The 7,175-nt window shown below is 35.3% G+C and overlaps 1 non-coding gene and 1 pseudogene across 1 annotated transcript; one reads left to right on the top strand and one right to left on the bottom strand.

Moving 5' to 3' along the window:
- Positions 1-1,104: 1,104 nt before the first annotated feature.
- On the bottom strand, positions 1,105-1,233 carry LOC123835033 (small nucleolar RNA SNORA63). The gene has a single exon (XR_006788593.1). It is a non-coding gene; the product is annotated as a small nucleolar RNA SNORA63 (small nucleolar RNA).
- An 85-nt stretch (positions 1,234-1,318) lies between these two features.
- On the top strand, positions 1,319-1,418 carry LOC123834989 (U6 spliceosomal RNA; annotated as a pseudogene).
- The last annotated feature ends 5,757 nt before the right edge of the window (positions 1,419-7,175 follow it).

Raw genomic sequence — 7,175 nt, 5'->3', positions numbered from 1 at the left:
TCAAATTTTATAATACGACCAAAAGTAGATGCTAAAGGGGAAATGAGTAAATGTTTATGATTACATTATTTTAATAAAAACACATTTGTTTTAATGTTAGAAACATTGGAGGACATATTATTGGTGCACAGTTTAATTAAAACAAAGTCTGTAGCCAATAAACTGTAGTGATTATGGTTAGCTGGTGGTCTTACGATATGGATGTTACTTAATGAGAGAAAATCAGATTGAGATCACTTTATTAAAAAAATATTGTATATTTTCTATTTTATATGATCATCAATACCCATCAACTTTTTATAAGACTCAAATTTTCAAGCATGGTGCTTTCCTTACTTTGAATGTCCTCCAACAAAGGCAACTGGATATTTCAATAGTACTGGCATTGAAAAATATCACAGAATTCTAAGTTAATTTCTTAAGCCCCTTGGCCAGTAATAATTTGAGTAATAAGTATTCTAATTCTATATGCTTTTCTTCTGCAGTTATTTTTGTCAGCATCACATCTTGATCCATGATGATTTCTCAATCACATACTTAATAGTCCAGAGAAATTTGGTACCCATTTGGTTTTTTTGTCAATTTGTGTTAAAGCTCTTTGGCTTTTCTCTGGTCTTTAAATATAACACATCTCTTTTGGAATGGCTAAGACTATTTTTAGTGGCCAGTCAAGTCATTTTACAATCATCCATATTTTGAGTAGACATGATATCTCAGCCCTGTGCTCTGTTAATGAAACAAATATTCTTCCCTCTGATTACATCTCTTACTGTTCTCAAATATACCCTCTCCCTAAAAGTTTCACAGTTAGAATAGTGGTATGAATTTATCTCTAGATGTCTAAGTGATGTTTTCCAGTTTATTTTTTTATTATTTATTTATTTTTTTAAAAGATTTTATTTATTTATTTGACAGAGAGAGACACAACGAGAGAGGGAATACAAGCAGGGGGAGTGGGAGAGGGAGAAGTAGACTCCCCGCTGAGCAGGGAGCCCGATGTGGGGCTCTATCCCAGGACCCTGGGATCATGACCTGAGCCGAAGGCAGACGCTTAATGACTGAGCCACCCAGGCGTCCCTCAAGTCAGTGTTTTACTTGGTAAACATGTCTGAGACCATGCATCCCTGGCTGCTAAGCATCATGGCGGACAGGGCTAGAAAGGTAACAGCTTATTTTGAGCAGGGGCAAAGACAAGGCAGCACTTTACAGCTACATTGTAACTAGATCCTGCATCTGTTTTCCAGTTTAGATATACTGTGAGCAACCACTTGTATGCTAGATACATTTTTACATAACCTATTTTAGTCAAAAACACCAAGTGCTCACTTAGTACATACACTAAAATTGGAACAATATATAGATTAGCATGACCCCTGCACAAAGATGACACACAAATTCATGAAGTATTCTACAATTAAGTATATACCTTAAAAAAAACCCAGCAATTCCATTCCCTTAAACTAAACATTATTATAAAAATAGATGTGAGCGGGGTGCCTGGGTGGCTCAGTCATTAAGCATCTGCCTTCGGCTAGGGTCATGATCTCAGGGTCCTGGGATCAAGCCCCACATCGGGCTCCCTGCTCAGCGGGAAGCCTGCTTCTCCCTCTCTCACTCCCCCTGCTTGTGTTCCCTCTCTCGCTGTTTCTCTCTATCAAATAAATAAAATCTTAAAAAAACAAAAAACAAAAAAACAGATGTGAGGCCTGCCTGGGTCGCTCAGTCGTTAAGCGTCTGTCTGCCTTCCACTCAGGTCATGATCCCAGGGTTTTGGGATCGAGCCCCGCATTAGTCTCCCTGCTCAGTGGAAAGCTTGCTTCTCCTTCTCCCACTCCCCCTGCTTGTGTTCCCTCTCTCACTTGTCTCTCTCTCTCTCTGTCAAATAAATAAATAAAATCTTAAAAAAAAAAAAAACATGAGGATTAAATAACAATTAGTGAAAGATTATCCTTTTCAAAATAGCCAGTGTTTGGGGACATTAATTTATAAAGTTCTCTAATAACATTTCATGGGCTTTGGGTGGCCTACATGATATTAAATGGTTATTTCAACCACTGAGGTGATCCTGTAAGATTTCAAAAGTATTTATTACTATTCCTTTAAGAAAGTTTGTTATGGGGGTCAATGAAGATTCAGGTAATTAAACAGCCATATGCATTATACGGTTATCATTGTTAAAGGGCCATAGAAAAATCTTTTTTAAAAATCATGCCAAAGGAGGTTTATTCCACATACTGAAGGAATTTATCACTTATGTGATATTTTGAGTAAGGCAATTAGTTCAGATTTAGTAAAGAAGACTAGAAATGGGAAGAACAGAAATAAATATTTGTTGACTTTGCATTTTATAACAATCCTCAGAAAAAAAAAGGTTAATATGGAACTTGAATTGGCTGAAAAATTAGATTTTTCTGAAACTGGTGTCCTTTTGGTAATAACTTGTAGGTTATTTCTAGGGATAGAGTGGTTACATAATAAATCCATTAACTATCCAATAATGAAATTATTAGATAATAAAAATGTCAAATCTGTAAAAGATTTAGTTATTAGAAATAAATATGAAGACTATAGATAAAGGCATTTTGTTCCTACATGGAAATATTATAGTGTTATTTTTTTCTCTATATTTTATCTCAATTAATATCAAACTGAAATTTTTTTATTATACAGCAATCACTAAAAGCAATTTTAGCTGTCAGATAGATGACTTTAGGGAGGTCAAATTAAAAAATGAGGACAGTTCTCCTTGAAGTGCTTTTATTCCAGAGAATTTTAAATTAAATTAAATTAGATTATTTAGGGTAGATGATAATAGAATGACATCCAATGCCATTCTGAGGTAACTCTTGAAAAGATTATAATTCAACATTTTAGTCAACATAACAAATGCACTTTCATTAGTTTTCTTGATCTAGCTATTGTATATTGAACAACAAAAGTAACCATTTATCTTCATTTTGAGTATATAAATGCTGAGAGTTAGAAATATTCTATTTATAGTTTTAGTACAAGGTTGAATGCACTTATCACACTTCATTGGTTGCACATTTTATGCTTAGAAAAAGTGTTAAGAGTCTTTTCCATTGATTCGCAGGCTAAGCAATTTCATTTTTTGTTTTCATACTTTGACCTACAACCCTAAGATCCATCAGGGCACTACAATAGCAAGGTGTAGACACATCAACTACAAAGAAATAGAACTAAAATGACAGTGTCTCCAGCTAGGGATGCATTAATAGACCTGAGAATTCAAACGTAGAAAAGGCAATTTTTTCCTGCTGGGAAGTGGAGTCCTCAAGAGAGACATTTCAGACTGAAGAACATGATATGAAAATCAATAAAGGCCCTATTGTGCTACTGATGTGTCTGGGAAGTGTCATTTTATATCTTGCTAGTGGATAGCTGAAGGAAGTTAAAGCTACTTTGCTCATAGTAATTGGACAAATCCTCTTTTATCAGTGGTCTATTTTGCTGCTCAAAGGAAAAGTAAAATATACTGCGGGGTCCAGTTTGAAATGAGATATCATGAAAAAGAATTAATATGAAAACTGTTAGGTCTATTTGCAGACATGAAAAAGAAATCAGTGATCAATGATCGCTTTCAAAATTCTTCTAATTAACACATGAATTTAAACAGATAACTGTAAATACTGGTCCAATTGGCAGGAAACTGTGGTCAAGAAAACAGCACGTTGGCTAACCAGAGAAGGAAACTTAAAAGGCATCTTTGCAAATACTAGAATGATTTGCAAACACCAAATAGCTGATTTGAAGATTTAATTTTGTAAATATGTGTGCATTGAAACTAGAAGAGTTATGCGTGCCTGGGTGGCTCAGTTGGTTAAGCGACTGCCTTCGGCTCGGGTCATGATCCCGGAGTCCTGGGATCGAGTCCCACATTGGGCTCCCGGCTCGGCGGGGAGCCTGCTTCTCCCTCTGACCCTATCCCCTCTCATGCTCTTTCTCTCTCTCTCTCTCTCAAATAAATAAATAAAATATTTAAAAAAAGAAAAAAACAAAACTAGAAGAGTTATATGCTTGGAAATTGTCTAGATATTAATTCCTGGAATTTTTATTGCTCATGTACTAAATGCTATTTTTTCCCAGATCACTATAATAAAAAGTTTAAGAACTTTATGGCAACTATCTTTGGTTTCCCCAAAAGTCACTTGTCAATTATCTCATTATTTCCTCCCAAAGTATATTTATCCTATGGAAAATCCTTATATTTTTTGATTGCTACTATATGATATTTGAAAGAGACTATGTAAGGTAAGAGCAGCTATTAAAATTGGAGGTTTCTATTTAGATTCTACACTTTTCACCTCTTTTTACTTTGCTTTATTCCACAAAGCATTTGTAATGGCTAAAACTCTTAAATTTACATAGTATACTCAGAAACTGTAAAGCTTCTGAATTTGAATGTTTACTTAATTCAAATGAGCTTCACTGTTTATTGGTTAGTGGGGAAACTCTAGGAGTCAGAATTCATTAATTTATGTATTAGTTCAATAAACAATTTTTGGGAGATAACTAGTCAGAATGTAAAATAAAGAGCTTTTCATATATGAATGTGTAAATTGATATAGGGATTGGTCATTTACATGTATCAAGTCATGTGTAATACACTGGTGCCCAAAAAAACAATGACCTTGGGGCACCTGGGTGGCTCAGTCGGTTAAAATTCTGCCTTCTGCTTAGGTCATGATCCTAGGGTCCCAGATTATACTGTGCATTAGGCTCCCTACTCAGCAAGGGGTCTGCTTCTTCTTCTCCCTCTGCTCCTCCTCCAACTTGTGCTCTCTCTCTCTAGCTTACTCTCTCTCTCAAATAAATAAAATAAAAATAAAAAAATGACCTCAAAGGTGAAAATGGTCAAAATTAGGGGAAGTGGAAATATAAGGGAACAAAGATTTTTAATTGAGAAACATGAAATTAAGGATGCTAGTATCTTTTACAAACAAAGGTGGTAATAATTAGCCATTATTACCCTGACCATGTGGAATCAGCAGAGGAAGGAATCCTGTACTAGCTCTCTTATTCTTGGCAACACTCACCTGCACATTTCAGTGTCTGAAAATTCCATAGATCTCCCTAAACCTGTAACATCTTTTATTCATTCCAGATATGTATTCTTTCAAATGAGCTTTATAAAAGTAAAATGTTTTTTGAGAAGACCTGAACTCATATTATGAAAAAAATGTATTTTATCAATTCTAAGATACACATTTTTTCTCATTTTATTATCTGTGAAATTGGAATCCATTCTACAATCAATGGCAATTTAGCATTATGTAATAGTTGAGCTGGAAATTCATTTCTTTTTCTTTTCTTTTTTTTAAAGATTTTATTTATTTGACAGAGAGCGACACAGCAAGAGAGGAATACAAGCAGGGGGAGTGGGAGAGGGAGAAGCAGGCTTCCTGTGGAGCAGGGAACCTGATGTGGTGCTCAATCCCAGGACCCTAGTATCATGACCTGAGCCAAAGGCAGACGCTTAACAACTGAGCCACCCAGGTGCCCCAATTTATTTATTTTTCTTAAATAGCAACACAAAATCATGATTCAATATAACTTATAGCATCTTAGACTTGATATATGGAATCTAATTATATACATGGCAGTTAAAACCAGTGAACAGCCATAGTTACACTATGGTTAAAATAGTAGCTGTAATTTCTGTAAATAACAGGAAATAGAGTTTAGATTCTCCTGTATTGGCTATATTACAAATTTCTTCCTCTTTTCCTCTCACTGGTTCTGAATATTTTGTCTCCATTTCCTAAAGTTTCAACATGGGAAAAATGATTTTTTCTATGTACATTATCCCCCATCCTCCCTATCCTCCATATGGCTGATAGCCATATTTCTTTTTTTTTCTTTTTTTTTTTCATGTTCAGTTAGCCTCTGTATAATACATCATTAGTTTTTGATGTAGTGTTCAATGATTCATTAGTTATGTATAACACCCAGTGCTCATCACAACACGTGCCCTCCTTAATATCCATCACCCTGTTACTACCTTCCCCTACACCCCTCCCCTCTGGAACCCTCAGTTTGTTTCCTGTGGTCCATAGTCTCTCATGGTTCATCTCCCTCTCTGATTTCTCCCCATTCAGATTTCCCTCCCTTCCCCTATGGTCCTCTGTGCTATTGCTTATATTCCACATATGAGTGAAACCATATAATTGTCTTTCTCCACTTGACTTACTTCACTTAGCATAATCCTCTCCAGTTCTATCCATGTCAATGCAAATGGTAGGTATTCATCCTTTTTGATGGCTGAATAATATTCCACTGTATATGTGTACCACATCTTCTTTATCCATTCATCTGTTGAAGGGCATCTTGGCTCCTTCTAGAGTTGGTTATTGTCGACATTGCCGTTATGAACACTGGGGTGCATGTACCCTTCCTTTCACTATATCTGTATCTTTGGGGTAAATACCTAGTAGTGTAATTGGTGGATCATAGGGTAGCTCTATTTTTAATGTCTTGAGGAACCTCCATGCTGTTTTCCAGAGTTGCTGTACCAACTTGCATTCTCACCAACAGTGTAAGAAGTTTCCCCTTTCTCGGCATCCTCACCAACATTTGTTGTTTCCTGTTTTATTAATTTTTGCCATTCTAACTGGTGTAAGGTGGTATCTCATTGTGGTTTTGATTTGTATTTCCATGAAGGTTAGTGATGTTGAGCATTTTTTCATGTGTCTATTAGCCATTTGTATGTCTTCTTTGGAGAAGTGTCTGTTCATGTCTTCTGCCCATTTCTTGACTGTGTTGTTTTTTGAGTGTTGAGTTTGAGAAGTTCTTTATAGATCTTGGATATCAGCCCTTTATCTGTAATGTCATTTGCAAATATCTCTGATAGCTATATTTCTAAAATAAAAATTTGATCATGCTATTCTCATTAAAATTTCTTAATCCCTCTGCATTTTCAGGATAAATTTCCAACTCCCAAAATGACATACAGAATCCATTATGATCAGAACCTCATTCTTCCTGTATTTCTTTTCTCTCCACTTTCCATATCCACCTTGTCTATCTTTAAAAAATAATTTGCATATCCTCATTTGTGAAATTTTGATGTGATTGCACATGGTGTTTTTTTCATGGGTATATTGTCTTGCACAATTATTGAACATAGTATTAAGAGCTTTTCATAAATGAATAAA

The sequence above is a fragment of the Mirounga angustirostris genome, unplaced genomic scaffold, assembly GCF_029215605.1.
Source record: "Mirounga angustirostris isolate CCGP_5_RB_7025 unplaced genomic scaffold, mMirAng1.0.hap1 SCAF_1, whole genome shotgun sequence".
Taxonomy (NCBI): domain Eukaryota; kingdom Metazoa; phylum Chordata; class Mammalia; order Carnivora; family Phocidae; genus Mirounga; species Mirounga angustirostris.
Note: the sequence above shows the minus strand (reverse complement) of the source record. Positions and strands in the feature narration are given on the sequence as shown.